This window comes from Astatotilapia calliptera, unplaced genomic scaffold (assembly GCF_900246225.1).
Source record: "Astatotilapia calliptera unplaced genomic scaffold, fAstCal1.2 U_scaffold_42, whole genome shotgun sequence".
Taxonomy (NCBI): domain Eukaryota; kingdom Metazoa; phylum Chordata; class Actinopteri; order Cichliformes; family Cichlidae; genus Astatotilapia; species Astatotilapia calliptera.
The window spans coordinates 103,090-124,611 of record NW_020535781.1 but is presented as its reverse complement, the minus strand read 5'-3'; the positions used below and the strand labels follow the sequence as shown (position 1 = coordinate 124,611).

Below are 21,522 nucleotides of genomic sequence, written 5' to 3'. Positions count from 1 at the left end.
GTTATTCTTTCTCAGGACAAGGAGGAAATGCAGTTGCTGCTGGGCCTTCTTTACCAGCATGTTGGTGTTGTGGGCCCAGGTGAGATTGACAGAGATGTGGCTGCTGGACTCATGGACTGTTTGGGGCCAGTTGATGAGGGAAAATATTTAAATCAGGATCAGGTTTTAAGGTGGTCCAGTTTGGTGGTAAAAATGTCTGGGATTATGGTGTTGAACGCTGAGATGTAGTCACGAAGACCATCCTCACGTATCTTTTCCTGTGACGGCTATAGGTCTGTAGCCATGACCAGGGTGCTTGGAGGGGCTTTTTTTTTCCTGAGGGAGATGTAGGCAGGGAAGGAGCAGAGAGATTCTGTCAGATTGTCCTAGGTCATGGAGGGGTGTCAGTCTGTAGGCCTGCTTGATATCTTCACATGGTTCAGTGTCCTTACCCTCTGGTAGGACATGTACAATATTGGTGGAATTTGGGGAGTACAATTTTCACACATGCCTTATTAAAGTCCCCAACAATGATATGGACACCCTGGTTGCTTTCTGCTCTGGTCGCACCTTTCCTTACAGGAGTATTTGGTGTGATCCTGATGGTATAATGTCCAGCTTGGTAAATCCACCTAGGCATTGGGGATGTTTGGATGGAGCCAAGATTCAGTTACAATTCAGTTTCAGTAGATAACCACTCCCAGACAAAACAGTTACAGTAATTTCTGATCAACTATAAAAATATTTTTGATGATGTTATTGTGTATATGTTGTTTCTATGTGCTGTATTTTTAATAATAAGTTAAGCACTTTGTAATAGATTCTTGTCTAAAAAAAGTGCTATATTAATAAGTTTTAGTTACTTATTTACTTCACTCATCACCTACTTGACAGCTGACACCCTACATATGTTTCTTACCTTCAGGTCAGCCAGGAGGAACCAAATGGATGGATCTGTTGGAGGGATATGTCTGACTGATTGTCGTAGTAGTTTGTTTTGTTATTATTGTTGTTAATACAAGTATTACAGTTGTTGGTTGTGCTATTTCACTTCCTGTTTGTAGAAAGCAGCAACTTCCCAAGTCTGATGATACCTTTAACCCCTATTCCAGCTGCGAATTCACACATATAAGTGAATATAACAGCTTCTCTTGGCTCTCTGTGAAGGTGGTCGCACTTTTTCTCCTCTCCTCCTTCCCCTTATCTTCCCTGCTTAGCCTCTTGTGTCCTTGTCTTGTCTCGTGTGAATTACTTTTCCCTCGAACAGTCTCTCACTGTCGTTCTCTAAAACCTAAAAGAGAATTATGGATTTGATCAACTGGTGTCTGAATGCTATTGACACCCTTTTCTCAACGAGAAGTCTGGGCTCGGGAGAGCCCGAGTGCCCTGGAGGGACTTTCCCTGCCGAATACACGATGGATGGGTGGCAGACCTGGAGGATCTTGTGCCTGGCGGGACTGTCGAACGAGGACGCTGAAGATATCTACCTATTCGGAACCATGATAACAGCTTGCTTGGCCCTGACTTATCGGAGAAATAAGAGAGCGGAAACCAGCTGTTCAAACCCCCCCAAGACTGACCGCTGGAATTGAAGCGATGGGACAAGGCGCGACCTCTCACACCGAACGCAGCATGGTCAACACCTTGGAGATGCTTACAGCTGCTGTGAAGACTCAAACTAACACCATTGAGCATATGATGGGATACATCAGAGAGGGGCCTGCTCACAATGACACCCTTGAGTGAAAGTTGGATCACATCGCAGAATGGATCGCTGCAGTCGTGGGGTCTCAGAATCAAAAGAATGACAACACCACGGAACAGAAGTTTGATACCATCATGGGGAGGCTTGCGGCTCTCCAACGGGAGATCGAGAGACCAGTGTCAGAGTGCTAAATTCGGAGCTGCTCGCATAAAGGAGAAATCAACAATATTCAACATATGGACACCACGGCGCCAGCTGCTCAGGCCCAAGGCTGGAGCCCACCAAAACAGCTCCCTGATAACGACTGTGTGATGACTATTCTTCCCATCCCATGCAAGGCCACCTGGGTTGGCTGGCAGACTGTTTACTTAGCCTGATAGAGCGAAGGACACTGTCTCAGCTGGACTCTGGACACGCACACACATACACTTACACTGATAAGCACGCACTCATCCCCCTCCCTTTCCAAACGCCTTCGATGCTTGTTTCCTGTGGGGGAAGACGGCGGGTCTGCGTGCCACGCTGAAATGGTAGCGCTGTGTAGGACGACTGCTGTGTTCCTTCGGATTACCCCCCACCCCTCTATCCAACCCCTGTGGCTTGTCACGTGCTCTAATGTTGTGATGTGGACATTAATGTGCTCTCTGTGCAGAGGAGTTTTCTATTCCTGTTCTCATGCTGTCCTCCCATAGGTGCCCAGCGTGAGAAGAGGTCTCTTTTTTTACTCTTGTACTTTTCCCATTGTTGTGTAATTTTTTCAGTGTTTTCTCTGTAACGCTGCCGATCTCCGACTGTATTCCCATGTGATGTCTTTGTTGTGTGTGTAAGTCGGGGGGGGGGGGGGGGGGGGGTCCTATTCCTCTGCGGGGCAACCTGCATATGGCCAATAAAGCATTCATTCAATTCAATAAGTGCACAGGGAACCAGGTTTGCTCGAGCCCAGGTCCCTGACAGTGCCCTGCATGCTGGACGCTGTGCCGTACATCGACATGCAGGACCCTCCGTTGTGCTGACTTCCTGCTCGGGCAGAGCAGGTCCCTCCGGCGTCATTGCAGCTGCAGACAATTGAACAGATGGTAATGGTGGTGTAGACAACGGGACCGGCGTACCAGCCTGTGAATTTACCAGCTGTCTGGGCCGGTGAGCAGCCTTGATTGGAGGGAGGAGGTGGAATTAATTAAGAAATGTGTAATACCCAAGGGGAAACCACCAAGCCACTTTCCCACAACGTGATGAACCTCTTCCCCGGGCATCTCCAGATAAATAAAATAGCTGCGGCTAAATAAATATTTACATGTAAACCAAATGAATGGCCTTTTTTATGTCTGTTTTTGTGATGTACCAAGATCTGAAAGTTTTGTTTATTTATTTAAACAGTATTTATTTATTAAACAGTACATTTGCATAATGACTGAAACCAGCCCACTGAAGTAACAATGATCTGGGAGGTCAGTTCCTTGATCATTAATATACAAATTCTCATGACCATTTAGAACAACCACTGACCAAAGCACACTGATCAATGGCCATGAGTACCATTCACAGAGAGTTGAAAGACATTCCCCAACTCTCTGTGAATCGATGACACAAGGATCCAGGCCCACACAGACGGTGCGTAAATCATGGGAGGCCACATCACGGACAGGAACAGAGACACAGATGGACCGTTTAGACAGGAATAGAATAGGAATCTGTGGGAGGAAGTAGTATCCCCATCTACAAGACCACGCAAAGGAGGTATATGCTCTCTGCACTGGTATGTCATCCTTTAGGAGACACAGATGGGCCGTTTAGACAGGAATACGATAGGAATCCATGGGAGGAAGTTGTATCCACATCTACAAGATCGCACAAAGGAGGTATATGCTCTCTGCACTGGTATGTCATCCTTTAGGTTTATCACCATTTTCAGATCAGGATTACAACCAATATTGGTCCCATCCCACTCAAAGACCCTGCACTCATCAAACAACATTCTCTGGACAATCTCTTTTTGTTCCTCTTCCAAATGATCAAGATTCACTGGCGGATACCACGACATTGGGAGAGGTCCGGCTGACTCCACCATTATCTTGCGAACTGTTATTGCAGGTGGGCACTCGTTTGAGGCCTCAACCTCCACAATACGTTCAACTGGCTGTAAGGTGCCCAGGGCCATCTTGCTTGTCAAGGTCATATCATGTTTGGTGTCATTACTTAGAGCAGGGGTGCCCAATCCCGGTCCTCGAGAGCTACCGTCCTGCAGCTTTTAGATGCATCCTTGTTCCCACACACCTGAATCAAATGGTTTGATCTCTTCAGCATGCCATCATGTTTGGCAAAGGCCTGATAACAAGCCATTCATTTGATTCAGGTGTGTGGGAACAAGGATGCATCTAAAAGCTGCAGGGCGGTAGCTCTCGAGGACCGGGATTGGGCACCCTGACTTAGAGCAATGGTGATGTATGGGTTAGCTGGATTCTGTATTTCAACTAACCCCGTCAAGACATAGAACCGCTTTAGGGCCTGGTTGCCCAAATCATCCTCAAACAGCACTAAACAATCAAGTGGATTCATGGTTGATGGAACGGGGCACTTTAACCAGGTGACCTGTTCAGGAGGGATAATCACATCCCTTTCAACTGTTCTCAAGTACCCTTGTGTAATGTTTGGCTCTACTGTCTGAATGAAGCTTCAGACCACCTCACCATTCTCAGGGGGAAGACAGATGGCATTACACAGCAAGGTAACAAGAGTAGGTATCAACTGCTCTAGTTGCTCCTCAATGATCTGTTCCAAGACATTGAAACCGATCAATGGTTTGTCCACAGGCAAGGTACTGACGAGGACCGGAATACTGACGGAGAGGCTTGGGGTCTTCACTCCCCGGTAAGTTGATCATGATGGGTACCCAGCCATCAAATGATATGGTTTCCCCGTTGACTGCGCAAACTTTCAACTCATCAATTTCCTTGATGATTTCAGATAGAGGTTGCATGACTAAGTCAGGCAAGTATCAGTCTTTCCAATGTTTACTTATGATGCAAACTTGAGCTCATGTGTCAAGTACTGCTTTCACTACTAAGCCATTCAAATTGCAATGTATGAGAGCTTTCTTACTGATTAGCTTAGCAACTGCCCCACGTTTAGTGTGGGGTGCCATAACACCAGATGTAGCGAGTGCCTCACCCTGCTGCTGGTTAACTACTTCTGATGTGACTGGCGAGGGGAGACTTGGTTTGCTACTGTTAAGGTTAGGTTGGGTCCCATATGAAGAGGACCCACTGCTTCAACCCTGTCACCCGGTAGAGAAACTGCTGTGGTATCTCACTTTCATCTTTTCTGGCACACATTAATTCTTGAAAGAGTTCTGTACTATTTTTCTCTCTCAGGTGGGCATGGAGAAACCCCTTCAGTTCAAGTACAGTCAAATCGTCTTTATTGATTAACATATCTTTAAAAGTTCCAGGCCTTAATATCCTGAGCACTCCACGAACTATCTCTGCATCAGGGAAGCCTTCTCTGCGTCGACCTCTTGCTGACCCAGGCCCGCTGGACCCACCGTCTTAGCAACCATGGATCAGTCTCGGCTCCAACTTTCAGCTCGCATCAGCTCCCGTCCTGGTCCCAGATGTCATTTTTGGATCAGTCTCAACTGCAAGGTGTCAACAATCCTGGACGAGCCCCCAAGATTTGTTACGGGTCCCAAGGATGAAGACCATGATGACAAATATGTTACCTGTAAAAGCAGGTGAAGAGCAGAGTAAGGAAGACAGCATGTGTCTCTGAGCTATTCCTCCAGATTGTGTCTGAGTCTGATTTATTTCACACAAACAAATGCTATATAAACACTACCATGAGCTTTCAATATATAATTCAGCAGGTTCCTCATTCACATCAATTACATTTACTTATTTCACATCCTCAGTGAAATATACTCTCTTTACTGGTTCATTTTCTCTAATTAACATCTTCTTTCATAACAGTTACTTTCCTTACTCATATCAATAAACACATCACATTGTCTTCTACAGTGTCTTACTGGCTAAACAGTTCAATAACAGTGTCAGTTTTGGCCAGCGGTCATAGGTTCTGTCCAATAATATGACGCAAGACTGGAGTAAAAGACATCCATGGATTGGCACTTTATTAATGAAGGAACATGATAGGAGCACAAGAACACTAACTATAACTAAACAAAATGGCTTCCTTTTGAGGTGGCTGTAGCTCAGGTGGCAGAGCAGGTCAGCCAGTAATCAGAAGGTTGGTGGTTCGATCCCAGGCTGCATGCCAAATATCCTTGGGCAAGATACTAACCCCATGTTTGCCTACTGGTGGTGGTCAGAGGGCCCGGTGGCACCTGTGTCTGGCAGCCTCGCCTCTGTCAGTGCGCCCCAGGGCAGCTGTGGCTACAATGTAGCTTGCCATCGCCAGTGTGTGAATGTGTGTGTGAATGGGTGAATGACTGAATGTAGTGTAAAGCGCTTTGGGGTCCTATGGACTAGAAAAGCGCTATACAAATGCAGGCCATTTACCACTTTTTATACTCTTCCGGAATAGCCCAAGTATGGGGGTTAACTAATCAAAATGAAAACATAACCCTCCACACACACAAACATGCAATTACATTAAAGCACATCACAAACATATACATATTTCCAACACGTACTATAAACAAACCAATAACATGAGCTTCACCCATTACTATATAAATTAAAACCCTCTTTATCCATACTCCCTAACCTGGCACACTGGTCTACTCCAAGAGCCCTTAAACAGGTGATTAAGCTGCTTTCACTCTTATGCTCCACATCCTGCAAGAAGCAACCAGGACAGGTGAGTACCTTATTTAGGTTACTCACAAATGATTAACTGTAGACAGCTTTAACCTTGGCTCTTCTCTGACACAGGTAGGATGGCCAGTCCCACTGTCTCTTCACCTTTACAAGCTGTCATTTTAGTTGTATGTCACATAAACCCAATAAAAGACTCCATAAGAACTAAAGTGTTTTTTCTTTATTACACTATTTTAAATTCCCAATCCAACAATTAATCACTAACAATACCAACCAGATAATGGAACCCCTGGTCTCCATTAAAAACAGCAAAACCGTCACCGGTTCTGACATAAACGGTAGTAACCAGACAGAAAAGCAGCGCACATTTCGGTGCTTTATTTCAGTGCTTTTTTTTTCCTGAGCTGTGATACACTTTAGATTCTAGCCAATCATTTTACGTTTCCGAGGATAGTAGGCGGGTCCAGGTACGTACCTTCTTTTAGATCAGAGCTACAGATTAAAAATGCCCAAGGCGAAGCGGTCAAAAGTCTGGCTGTACTTCACAGCAAAAGATGCAAACTCAGCAGCCTGCTACAAGTGCTTTAATCAGATACTGCAATACTGTCAAAGGAGGTAACACCTCAAATCTGATGAAACGCCTGGTGACGCATAGCGTTTTTTTAAAAGCCGAGAAATGCGCCGTATTTGATAGCTTGCTGAGACCTCACACCGTGTACATCTACTGCAGGTGTGGTGCCTGTTATCGGACCCGGAATTAGCAACATCCCCCCAAAACACGAAGAGTAGAGTCCTGGCCCCTAGCCCTGCCAGTGTAGCAGAAATGATGACGGACGAAGATGGCAGCAGCAGCCGTTCTTCTCTGCGTGAGTAGCTTAATGTTGTTCATGTGTAATTCACGTTGAGTACGCTATCCATGTTATTACATTAATGCATGTAAGGTGAACTAGCAAACATCATCATAGCTACATGAGTATAATTCCCTCGAAGCACAGGCAGACGCAAGTGGTTTTCTGTCACTGGTTTATTTGAAGACTGCTCTCCAAAGCTACCGTGAAAACTATACAGCATTAACAAAATAAAACTCGGCGTAAGACACAGCACTAAAGATAACACTGTACAACAAACACGATTGTGAGGAGAAAGTTGTTGGAAGGCAAAGAAACCTACAACTCAGATATCTATTTTTTACATGCGCATGGGCGGTCACTGCTCAACCGATGTGACACAGAAAAACCGCCCAGGGCATTCAGAACATCCTTTATTTACATGTATACTTAAAGCAAGTTTCCACAGCAGTAGGAGTGGCATGTATGGAACTGATAATTTTTCCTTAGAAGGAGAAAACCTTTCGCTTATCTGCTGAAAAAGGAGGTAACTTTGTATGTATAGAAATTCAGACATTCCCATAAAAGGAGAGAGAGAGAGAGAGAGAGAGAGAGAGAGAGAGAGAGAGAGAGAGAGAGCCAGCTTGTCTGTTAAAACAGGAGGTATGGTATCGTATGTCACCGCATTCCTCTACACATATGGCTTCAATCTCTCTTCCTGTGTTGGTTCCAATTCACAAGCTCTTCTTCCTTTAAATGAAGCTACAACTAAGCATAATCACAAAACTAAAAAATCTCTCATCAACGATAAATCAATAAATACAGTACCTCGTTGGCTGCATGCTGCAAAAAGGGAATTAGCTGCCGTTCTTCTGAGGTTTCCTTTAACCGTTTAACTGTGTGGTACCTCACAGGGGTACCACAACAACATCATCCAGGTAGAAAACAGCATATGCAATTTGAGGAAGCAGGTACCGCTCCATGAGGTGCTGAAAAATGGCCGAGGCTTCAAATAAGCCAAACGGAAGTGTGACGAATTGGTACGAACCATACAGAGTGGAGAAGGCCGTTTTTGTCTTTGGACTCTGCAGATAAGGGAATCTGCCAGTAAGCGTTGGTTAAATCCAGCATCATAAAATAAGACAAGCAGTGCTTAACCAGTCCAGGTCAACTCAGGCATTGGACAAGCATCAAACCATGAGACCTTGTTCACTTTCTGATAATCATCACCAATGTTCCCTCTAAACTGCACGTGTGCTCAATTGCGCACTGCTGGCACGGTCTCTGTGCAGAAAAAATCCGTGTTGCACATAAAATAAAATTCTAACCGGAATTGAAATTGAAGTGAATACGTTAACAATTCTGTTTTGCAGTGTTAGTCAGTAAGTGACTGGCTGCTCCAGTATGGGATTAGAACAATGGCACCTCATCCCATAGTCCAGCCAATCACGTGATTCAAATTCGTATATGCGCAGCTAATCAACGTCGTTGACAGGCTATGACAGCGTCCTTATGTGCCGAAACCGGTGTTTTAGCTAGCAAAGTGGCGTGGCTAATGTGGAGTGAAGCCACGTTAATGACAACGTGTACAACCATTGGAGATGTGAGCAGGACAGATGGAACAAGTGACGTAAAAAGAGTGGACTTTATACCAGGTTTCAAATTGTGTTGATAGGCCACATAAAAAACAGAGTTGTGATTAAAAAAAAATCCAGTGTTTGGTTTTCTTCCAGAATATTGTTGTTTACATTTACTGGGGGAAGAAATGGTAAAAACGTCATTTTATAAAGAAAACGTTATAAAGCACTCTCCGCCTGTGAGCAAAGACAAACCCAAAACACCCCACCCTTTCCCATTGGTCAAAAAATGTACCATGCCGACCAATCAAAACATGGCATTTGGTTGTTAAGAAACGGAAGTTGTTAAGAAGAGGAAAATTTAGGAGTGACGGCAGTGTTTTGAGATGTGAGAGATTTGCAACGTTTAGCGCAAATCTTGTATAGTTAGTGTGTAGTGTAGTCAATAGTTTTGTTGTGTGTGTCAGAACAATGAGGCGGCTGCTAAATGTTACAGGAGTGATACATCTCCTGTTGTCAGGCCTGCAGGTATCAGGCTTTTGATGTTCTCCTTTATCTCATAGTGGACAGAAATTATTTTTTGGAGAGGCACAAATAATTTGTGTGGCATCAGATTTGATGCAGAACACCTGATTGTTCTGTAAATAGTTTGAAATGTTTGTTTAAAAAAAATCCCTTAGCAGCATTTTTAGGTAAACAGCTGCAAAAATCTTTGTTGTTTGCAATACTCAGTAACTTTTTTGAAGAAGTAACTATATAATTAATTGCCCAGCATTGGTCTTTATATATTGTATTTTGCAGAGAGAGTTACAAAGTTTCAAAGTGGTGCTCCATGAGAGTCCTGTAGACGAGCAGCAGCACAATCCTGCATTGCAACTGCAAACCGCTGTTGCAATGCAGGAACATCTGCTTTATTGGAATGTGTGAGATGTTAACCACAATGACTCTTAAAAACACTGTCTCAAAGCTTCATGCCAACAGCATGTTTTTAAGAAAAATCAAACATATGTTCTTTCAAGATCATTTTAGAGTTTTTAATGAGCTGCAGGATCCTTCTTCAGTGTGAGTGGAGAACAGCCAAGTCGCCTCCTGTGATAAACCTCCACATGTACCACTGAAAACAGTTAAATTAGTTTGAATCAGAAATAATGGGTCAAACTACTTGTTCTGAGACCATTTCTTTATTTTTCACACCAAACTGTTTAATAAGATAATAAGATAAACTCTACACAGACTTCATCAAATATAACTAACACTTTAACATTATCAGGATTTCATAATACAAACTTCAAATCAACAAGAAAACAGCTGCAGAACATGTGGATCAAAATTCATTAAAAAACAACATGTGGACTTCAATGACTAAATACACTAAAGTGAAAGGAGGAGCAAAAAAATAGAGGTTTAACAGAATTTGAATTACGTAAAAGTAGTCACCTGTGATCTTTAAAATGGTTCTGATGTGTGCTGCTGTTTTTAACTTTCAACATTTCTTTGCTGCCACTGTGAATAAGATTGTGTTCTTTGCCTAATTGAATAAAGGTTACACTGACTCACTGCTCCATCTTCTGGTACAAACTGGCATTACATGGAAGTACAGCCCAAAACCAGTTCAGCTTGAGTTTCTTTTTTTCTGGACATAAAGTCACAGCAGGTGTTGTTTCAAAGCTGGTGGACAGATTTAGTTCATTTTGGAGGTTTTAAGAGCAACTGCTGTGAAAATATTTGTAGTTTTGGGAGAAAAGGATTTAAGAGAAGATTTTACAACAGCAAAAGGTTAAATATGAATGAAGGATTGAAATTTAACAGAGGTAACACATTAAATGAATACATTACCCCACATTAAGTTAATTTTGGAAACACTAAGAAAGTTCAAATAAAAGAAATTGAAATATATATCCATATCTGCAATTCTGATACATTATTGGTTTGGTAAAAAAGACATTCCTATAACTTTAATAATACAGTAACAAGTACAACTACTAAACACTACTGTGTCCTAAGGGAACAAAGATTAAAATGTAACAGAGATAATTTTAGAGAATTAAAATCCCCCAAAGGAAAAAAAAACTTGATATGCATATCTATGCATATCTATACATGCAGCTTCCTAAATGTAACATTCAGAATTATTCACTGCAGCTCCAGAAATCAGAGCTACCTCATCAGATCCAAGTGTGGCATCAGCTGACACTCTTTACAGGAGATTCCATCTGAACTCTGTGGAGCCTGATCTCAAGGTTTTTAAGTCTGACCCTGAAACCAGAAGAGGATCTTTCTCTCTCTTCAGATTCATTGTGATCCAGTGATTTCAGTCCTGCATGATCAGGCTGATGTTTGCACAGAGCAGATAATGAAGTGAAGGTTTTTGCACATTGGTAACAGTGAAACAGTTTATTTACAGCGTGGGATCGTTTGTGTTCGGAGTATGAACTGAGATTCCTGAAACTCTTGTCACACTGGTCACAGCTGAAGTTCACTTCCATGTGTGTACGTTCATGTTTGTTACGATGACCTGATTGTGAGAAGCTTTTGTCACAGTGTCTGCACTTGTATGGTGTCCCTCCTGCAGTGGTGAAGGATGACCCACACTGGTCACAGATGTGCTTTTTGAAGAGGTCATGTATTTTTAATGTAGTCAAAGGAGCTTGCAAAGAAAAGCGTCAGGACTTCTTTAAGTTGCTTGAAGACGTTTCACCTCTCATCCGAGAAGCTTCTTCAGTTCTAAGGTCAAATGGTGGAGAGTCCCAGATAAAAACCTAGTGGGAGTGACCCCCACAGAGGGACAAACGGAACCCCCTGATGATCCTCTAATCACCTGAGCCAAGGTGTGAAATTGGGTGTGGGACCCAATCAGCCAGAGTTTCGGGTGTGTTCATTGTTAGTCTTGTGGTCTTGTTAGTCTTGTCCTGCTACACAGGACAAGACTCAGCAGTCCATCTGCATCTTAAGGATAAAGGACACTCTTTCGAGGATGCCAATGTTCACATTTTGGACAGAGAGGACAGATGGTTTGAAAGAGGAGTGAAAGAAGCCATCTATGTCCACTGTGAGCGACCATCTTTGAATAGAGTCGGGGGTTTACGACACCAACTCTCTGCCATCTATAATCCAGTTTTGAGATCCCTTCCCAGACGCCTTAACGCCCACTCACATCCTGGGCCATCTGACCTCAGGAATTCGCATGACAAGGTGGGGCCAGGTTTCACAATGAACACACCCAAAACTCTGGCTGATTGGGTCCCACACCCAATTTCACACCTTGGCTCAGGCGATTAGAGGATCATCAGGGGGTCCTTTTGTCCCTCTGTGGGGGGTTACTCCCACTAGGTTTTTATCTGGGACTCTCCACCATTTGACCTTAGAATTGAAGAAGCTTCTCGGATAAGAGGTGAAACGTCTTCAAGCAACTTAAAGAAGTCCAGACGCTTTTCTTTGCAAGCTCCTTTGACTACGATGACCTGGATGACTGAGAACCTTCACAGACATATTTTTAATGTACTTGGTGTGTGGAAGCCTCTCCCACATTCTTTGCAGTAGTTCATTTTGTCTCCAGTGTGGCTACGTTGATGTGGTTTTAGGTCCCGTTCGTGATTGGAGGTTTTTCCACAAAGGTTAAAGAGAAACGCTTTCCCACCACCACAGTGACGACAGGGTTGAGAAATGGATCAGTGTGCTTCGCTCCACTCCTAAACAAAGACATTGCAAATCAGGGAATTCCTTCAACGTTTTCATCCTGAACGTCGCCTGAAATAAAAAGCATCTCTGCCAACGTCCAATTACATTTTACTGTTTACACTATAAAACTCAGGTTACTTCTTCATTTTTCCAAACAGTTCATTCAGTATAACTCCATAAGTTTACTGATCAGACTTTTTCCAAACAATCAGGTTAAAATTACAAGATAAAAAATCAATACATCCTCACAGTAACTGCACTTCTAGAGTTACTTTCTGGAGTGGATCTGTTGGTGTTTTTTCAGCTGATTTGGAGCTTTAAAAGTCTTCTCACACAGGTCACATTTATAAGGTCTCTCCTCAGTGTGTTGTTGTAACTGTGCATCTGTTGTAAACAGTTTCCCACACTGATCACAGCAGGAAACATCAATTCCAGTCTGAATCCGTAGGTGAATATTTCGGTACCGTTTGTCACTGAAACTTTTTCCACACAAGTCGCAGCTCTACGCCTTAATTCCAGAGTGGGTAACTAGATGCCTGTGTAAGTCGCTATTTAGAGCAAAAGCCTTACCACACAACTCACAGTTGTGTGCTTTAAGTCCACTGTGGATGAGTTGGTGTTTTTTTAAGGTTCCAGCCTGGGTAAAAGACTTTCCACACAAGTCACAGCTGTAAGGTTTAAATCCACTGTGGATGAGTTGGTGTTTTTTCAAGTGTCCAGCCTGGGTAAAAGACTTTCCACACAAGTCACAGCTGTAAGGTTTAACTCCACTGTGGATGAGTTGGTGTTTTTTCAAGTGTCCAGCCTGGGTAAAAGACTTTCCACACAAGTCACAGCTGTAAGGTTTAACTCCACTGTGGATGAGTTGGTGTTTTTTCAAGTGTCCAGCCTCGGTAAAAGACTTTCCACACAAGTCACAACTGTAAGGTTTAAATCCACTGTGGATGAGTTGGTGTTTTTTCAAGTGTCCAGCCTGGGTAAAAGACTTTCCACACAAGTCACAGCTGTAAGGTTTAAATCCACTGTGGATGAGTTGGTGTTTTTTCAAGCTTCCAGCCCAGGTAAAAGACTTTCCACACAAGTCACAGCTGTAAGGTTTAACTCCACTGTGGATGAGTTGGTGTTTTTTCAAGTGTCCAGCCTGGGTAAAAGACTTTCCACACAAGTCACACCTGTAAGGTTTAACTCCACTGTGGATGAGTTGGTGTTTTTTCAAGTTCCCAGCCAGGGTAAAAGACTTTCCACAGAAGTCACAGCTGTAAGGTTTAACTCCACTGTGGATGAGTTGGTGTTTTTTCAAGTCTCCAGCCTCGGTAAAAGACTTTCCACACAAGTCACAGCTGTAAGGTTTAACTCCACTGTGGATGAGTTGGTGTTTTTTCAAGCTTCCAGCTTCGGTAAAAGACTTTCCACACAAGTCGCAGCTGTAAGGTTTAACTCCACTGTGGATGAGTTGGTGTGTTTTTAGGCTTCCAGCCAGGGTAAAAGACTTTCCACACAAGTCACAGCTGTAAGGTTTAAATCCACTGTGGATGAGTTGATGTCTTTTTAAGTCTCCAGCCCAGGCAAAAGACTTTCCACACAACTCACAGCTGTAAGGTTTAACTCCACTGTGGATGAGTTGGTGTGTTTTTAGGTGTCCAGCCAGGGTAAAAGACTTTCCACACAACTCACAGCTGTAAGGTTTAACTCCACTGTGGATGAGTTGGTGTGTTTTTAGGCTTCCAGCCAGGGTAAAAGACTTTCCACACAAGTCACAGCTGTAAGGTTTAACTCCACTGTGGATGAGTTGGTGTGTTTTTAGGCTTCCAGCCAGGATAAAAGACTTTCCACACAAGTCACAGCTGTAAGGTTTAACTCCACTGTGGATGAGTTGGTGTGTTTTTAGGCTTGCAGCCAGGATAAAAGACTTTCCACACAAGTCACAGCTGTGAGGTTTAACTCCACTGTGGATGAGTTGGTGTTTTTTTAAGTGTCCAGCCTGGGTAAAAGACTTTCCACACAAGTCACAGCTGTAAGGTTTAACTCCAGTGTGGATGAGTTGGTGTGTTTTTAAATATCCAGCCTGGGTAAAAGACTTTCCACACAAGTCACAGCTGTGAGGTTTAACTCCACTGTGGATGAGTTGGTGTCTTTTTAAGTGTCCAGCCCGGGTAAAAGACTTTCCACACAACTCACAGCTGTGAGGTTTAACTCCACTGTGGATGAGTTGGTGTTTTTTCAAGTGTCCAGCCTGGGTAAAAGACTTTCCACACTCATCACAGCTGTAGGTTTTCTCTCCTTTTCTTCTGTGAGGTTTGTCGGCCTCCTGAGAGCGCTGACTTCTCGCTCCATGTTGGTCCTGCAGTGACAGAGATACAAACAGAGGCAGTGAGTGAAATGCAGTCGTGGAACAAACTGAAACTCCCTTCATTGGTGGAATCAAACATGTCAACAAACACATTGTTGGTGTGTTTCCACCACCTTCTGGTGGCAGTATCACATTACAATGATGTGCTACAATGAGAGTTGTAATGAAAATGACATTATTGAAGAAATATTGATCAGCAGAGAAAATCTTTTACGCATAAGAAATTTCAAGTTCAACTGATGATATTGTTGTTTCAATGTGTGCTTATAAAATATGATCTTTGTATTTTCTTGTAACTTCTGTTACAAGAAATTAGAACTCTGAACAATATTTAAACTCCATTCAGAGTTACATACCATAAAATAATACTTTATGATTAACATAACAGTTTGATTGCTCTAATTACCTGTATTTACCTTGTGACATATTACAGGGCAAATTACATTCTGGGTACAGTTACATCACAAAACATCAACTGTGAACACCTTATGTTACCGTGGCGTTTAAGTCCATGGGAATTATGAGTGTCTACTCCCAAATTCCCATCCGGGCTACATTATTATCGGTTCATGGTATCGCTTAACTTTTACGAGTATGAGTACACACACATTTCACAGTATCGGCCCCGATACCCGATACCAGTATCGGTATCGGTGCATCCCTAATTGTAACTGTGATATTTTTCTCACCTTTTGTGTTGAAGTCATTGATTGTTTCCTCTGTAGTGGCTGAGCTGAGTCCAAATGGATGAAATTGTTCCTCCGTTGCACCACCAGACTCTTCTCCTCCTGTTAATCACCTGGGGGACACACACACAGCAGGATTTGTAAAAAGAGTTTTGATAAACACAATGCTGGACAGCAATGCTGTCATGTACACAAATACAGTGGGGCAAAAAAGTATTTAGTCTTTCCTTTATCCTGGTGCATGCTTGATACGGCACATGTGCATTCAGTGCTGCCATGTCAATCATGTTATAAAACACGGCAACTGGCCAGCGCCATTCTTTCCCAACCTGGAAGCAACACGAGGCAGCTCGTGTATCGATGTTACCAAACAAAGGCGTCCAGCCTGGAGAGCAGCTGTGAGACGAGCTGACGTGCAGTTCTATTCCATCTCCAAATATCTGTTGGTGCTCCAGACATTTTCATTCCGGTAAGTTCTAAATATGTTCATATCAATCTTTATAGCCTATTAGTTTTTATTTTCTATGCGCTCTGAGCTCATAGCAAATGACAACAAACATTCTACTGAGTGATTTTGCAGAACTACCTTCTATTTATAGAGTTGCTAATTATTTGGCATTATTGCAGCAAACCAGCCTATTAAATGGATGAATCACATCGTGACTGGGTTCCAGTGCTACACAAGGGACCTGCTTCAAACATACCACCATGCCAATCAGATTACTTCTTCCTTGTGAGGGTGAAGAGGTGACCCTTCTGGATAAGATGGTGAAGGTTTGCTGCGTTTTGGTGAACAGTGTGATAATAAAACCAGGGAAAAATGAAACCTGCTCCTGTTAAATACTCTTAAGTCTTGTGCTGTTAAAATTGCTGTATTTTTTCAAAAGATACAGTAAATAAAGTAATGTTAGTAGTGAGTGATATCATGTAAACACTCGTGATTTTGTGTAAACATTTTGTCATTTGTAAACTATAAAATCATTTTTCTTCTTTGGCTCTCAGCGAAGGCGGTCGCACTTTTCTCCTCTCCTCCTCACCCTTATCTTCCCTGCTTAGCCTCTATGTCCTTGTCTGTTTCGTGTGCATTACTTTCCCTGGAATAGACTCACACGGTCATTCTCTAAAACCTAAAAGAGAATTATGGATTTGATTAACTGGTCTCTGAATGCTATTGACACCCTTTTCTCAACGAGAAGTCTGGGCTCGGGAGAGCCCGAGTGCCCTGGAGGGACTTTCCCTGCCGGATACACGATGGACGGGTGGCAGAACTGGAGAGTCATGTGTCTGGCGGGACTGTCGATCGAGGACGCTGAAGATATCTATCTATTCGGAACCATGATAACAGGGTTCGTGCTGATCGGAGTTGGCTTGGCCCTGGTTTATCGGAGAAATAAGAGAGCGGAACCGGCTGTTCAAACCCCCCTAAGGCTGCCCGCTGGAATTGAAGAGATGAGATGAGGCGCGACCTCTCACAACGAACGTAATATGGTCAACACCTTGGAGATGCTTACAGCTGCTGTGAAGGCTCAAGCGTATGGGGGGAAACATCAGAGAGAGGCCTGCTCAAAATGAGACCCTTGAGCGACAGTTGGACGACATCACGGAACAGATCACTGCAGCTGTGAGGTCTCAGAATCAAAAGAATGGCAACACCATGGAACAGAAGTTTGATATCATCATGGGGAGGATCGTGGCTCTCCAACGGGAGATCGAGAGGCCAGTGTCGGAGTGTTAGGGCAGCCAAAAATTCTCCTGGGCTGCTCGCATTGAAATTTACAAAATCAACATTGAGATTGCGGACCCCCATAACGGCACCAGCTGCAGGCCGGAGGCTGGAGCCGAACAATCACTCCCTGATAACGACTGTGTTACGGCTATTCTTCCCATCCCATGCAAGGACACCTGGATTGGCTGGAAGACTATTTACTTAGCCTGATAGGCCGAAGGACACTGTCTCAGCTAAACTATGGACACGCACACACACACACTTACACTGATAAGCACTCACTCATCCCCCCTCCCTTTCCAACGCCTTCGATGCTTGTGCCCTACCGGGGAAGATAGCAGTCAACTGGACCAGCACAGATGCTGCAGGACCGGATGCGCTGTCTACACCGGCTCTCTTTTACCCTTTACCCGCCCCTGTTGCTTGTCTCGTGTTTCTATGGTGTATTGATAGTCATGTGCTTTTGTGCTGAGGTGTTTTTTCTGTTATCAAACTGTTCTCCCACTAGGAGCTCAGTCTGAGTGGAGTTTTTTTTCTCCTCCTCTTACCTCATGTAGTGTATTTTCGTTGTTTTTTCCTATCAGCCTACCTTCTGACATGTCTGCCCAATGTGATGTTTGTGTAAAGTTGGTCAGAAGGTTCCTTTGTGAGTGCGCATGCGCCATTAGCGTGCTGCCTGCTGTAACCCCTAATTTCCCTCGGGATGAATAAAGTATTCTGATTCTGATAAATGACATGGATTCTACATTGTAACTGATGTGATGTTCTATAAGGTGGTTTCAATAAAATTTAAAAAAAGAGGCAAAAATTAGTTTGTTTCTTTATTCAACTTTTGAACAGTGGGACTCAGTCAGTATATATTCAGTAAATGCAAATTATTTACATGGCAGTGCACTACAGGCATAAATCTAGACCCCTAGATAAAACATTATGGTTCATTCCCACAACCCACAGCTTTACTTGTTAGGATGCCTGGGTCGACGACCCAGGGTTTTTGGAGTTTATGATATTATTTATACTGTTGTTTTGGACTTTGTTTCTGTGTTTTGTTCTGTTTGCACTTTTTTGTTTTGTTTTGTTGTTTCTGGCTCCTTGTTTGGTTTGTTTCGAGCCCTCCGTCCTGTTTCCCCCGCCGCCCACCCTGGTTGGGTTGTTTTTGTTGTTTTTTTGTTTTTGATGTTTTGGTTTGGGCTGTCTGGAAGCCAGCCCTTAAGGGGGGGGGGGGGGGTACTGTTAGGATACCTGGGTCGTCGACCCAGGGTTTTTGGAGTTTATGATATTATTTATACTTTCTAGTTTTTGGTTTCTTTGAGTTCTGTCTTATGGCTTATGTCTCTGTCTTCTTTAGTTGCTCTGTCTCCCCTATCACCTGCATCCCCTTGTCTAGTTCGTGTCTATGTGTATCTTAAGTTCCTATATCCCCGTGTTCAGTCAGTGTTTGTGTGTGCCCTGTTCCCACGTCTCTGTTCCCTTTGTAGTGCCTGCTTATGAGCCTGTGTCTGTGTTATGTGTTTCCTGTTTTACTTTGAAGGTCTCTGTCTTTTCTCAGTGTGTTCAGTTTACGCTTCTTTGGTCTCGTCAGTTCTGATTTGTCCCAGCTGTGTTTCCCTCCTGTTACCCATTCCCTGATTGCTCCCTCTGTGTTATTTGTTATTTTATATGTTATGTTTTGTATGTTGTTCAGTATATTTCTATGCAAAACAAGAGGGATTTCAGTACACAGCAGGATATTCACATTTGTAACCAGATATTTACATACACTTTAGGGAGAAAACATAAAACATTTTTACTGTACAACATCAATTTAGATTAAACTTTTGTTTTAGATAAATATTGAAATATATTTTGAATTAGTTAAATGTCAGAATAAAGAGAGACAGCTGTCTATTTTTTATCACTTTGATCAAATTTAGGAGTACATATACACTAAGTTTATTGTTAATTAATAAGAAAACTCCAGACGATTCCATTCTGAGCTGAAGAAGCTTCTGATAGGTTAGTAGAGTCCATGTGAGTAAATTGGTGGAAATGGGTAAAATCAACAGATGTCAACCAAACCAGAAAAAGAACTGTGGAGCTCCATAAGTGTGGCTCAATTTTGAATACAATTTGGTGCCATTTGCAATTAAGAAATACAGACAATTTCTCTCTTTCCTCTTAAAGTTAACAAATATGTTTTTTTATTTATCAATCTAAAAAAATAAACATTTAGTCTGATTTGATGTTACAATTAAAAAAGTGTTTGTTTTGATCTGAAGAGTTTGTAAATATCTGGTTTCAACTGTATATTTGATGATTGTCAGCACAAAGAGAGAGAGAGAGGAACAGAGAGGAGAATGAGGACAGAACAGAGATGAACAAGAGCAGGTGAGACACACATGTTAGTCAAATGGTTGTTTACCAAAAGTATCACCGTATCATAGGTACTCATGTATCTCGTACCTAGTGTTTCTTTTTAGGTTTGCTATTTTTCAAATTCTACATTTATTAAGTTATGCAGGCTTGTTTGCACAACAAGGCTAAATAATTATATAAACTTTTCTCAATCTAAATAGTGGACTTTGGTAGAATTAAAAAAACAAGTGTAGTGCAGGTCTATGATGATTTTTTAGTGCTACTATCATCTAGTTCTGATTCTTGTTCTGTCTTGGTTAAATCCTATATAGTCCTGATTTTGAACTGTTGTAGTCCAGTTTTAATTCCGGATCAGTTCTGGGTCTGGTTGAATTGGGGTTTAGTCCTCGTGTCTTGATACAACTCCGACTTTGTTCTGCCTTGCTGCTCAATTAAAAAACTAGTTTAAGGTGTTCTGCATATGAGATATATATTTTTCGCTATATGAAGTCATTCTTTTCTGAACAAAACTCAAAACAGAGCCTATTAATCTTTCAGTCATTTCTACCCCCCCCCCAAAATAAATAAATAAATAAAAAAAATCCCACATGCATACTACCCTTTAGGGCTAAGCCCCGGGTGTTTCAAATGTCTGGCTCCGCCTCTGCTCTACAGACTGTCTAACTCCAGTGTATACCAAGCAATCTATTATTCTTAACAGCAACAACATAAACTGAACCCACATTAAAGTTGGCTCGGTGCTTACCTTTATTATGAGCCCACAAACGAGAGAAACTCCGTGATGAAGCTGGAAGTCTTAAGAAACAGATCAGGAGCAGAGGACCCACGTGGTTCACGCTGATCTCGGCTACGATCCAGGACACAAGGGTGTGCAGTAGTGATGGGACTTCTGTATCGAGGGCTTCGGAGCGTGTGTCGAGTAATGGAGGGGGCGTTTCGCGAAGCGCGTATTCGAGGCTTGCTTCATTATGGAGGAGCTGAAAATTAATGACGTCCGAAGCCTCGCTGCCCGGCTGTACCACGTGACTGGTTCATGAAGCGGTTCGAACTTTGCCGCAAATAATCATTTTCCATACTGCCAGCATAAATATACACAGTATACTGCCATCACTACAATATACATGTTTTACACACTCCTTTTGTTGTTGACATTTACAGGCTGTGTGCAAAATGCCACACTCTTCAAATTCATGCCAGCTATTATTTTTACGTCCAGTAGGTGTCCTGCTAGAGCAAATGAAGCTTCATGAAGCTTCGCGTTGGGGTGAACCAATTGGATGAAAAGCTCCAGTGCTTCATGGGGCTTCATCTGCCCATCACTAGTGTGCAGATCGATGCAGAAATTAATCCCAACGTTGGCAGTGGTATATGTTCCTGTAAGTTTACTACTTTACTCCCGTTTCATGAAAAAGCAGCTCTCTCTGCTCGACTGCACACACACTTTGCTCCGCCTCCTTTTCCGGCTCTGCTGTGATTTGTTGCTGTGCGGTCACGTGACTAAGCAGACCAACGTAGCCATGTGGGGTGTTATTTCAAAAGTAGCGCCTATCTCCTTTTCCTTAACTCTTTTTCTTGCCCTCGATGGAAACGTCATCGTGGGAAGGAGATTTGCTAAGGACTCAGGGAAAGAGAGGACCGGTGCTGAGAATTGGAACAGCTTTAGGCTGTATCCCAATAGTTGGGTTGCGGTCACGTGGTTCTGATGACGTGCGGAGGCAGCGCGATTTTTGAGTGGAGGGCGGAAGTAAACATGGAGGACACTGTGGAGAGTCAGGAGAGCAGCTATTGTGCAACTTTAGACCCTGTTTCTCGGGAGAGATATAAACAGACAGTTAAAAAAATATATCGGACGTGATCCGTATTC

The 21,522-nt window shown here is 42.9% G+C and overlaps 1 pseudogene; it reads right to left on the bottom strand.

Annotated features, from left to right (window-relative positions):
- Nucleotides 1-12,361: 12,361 nt before the first annotated feature.
- LOC113018137 (zinc finger protein 239-like) lies at nt 12,362-16,002 on the bottom strand (annotated as a pseudogene).
- Between the last annotated feature and the right edge of the window lie 5,520 nt (nt 16,003-21,522).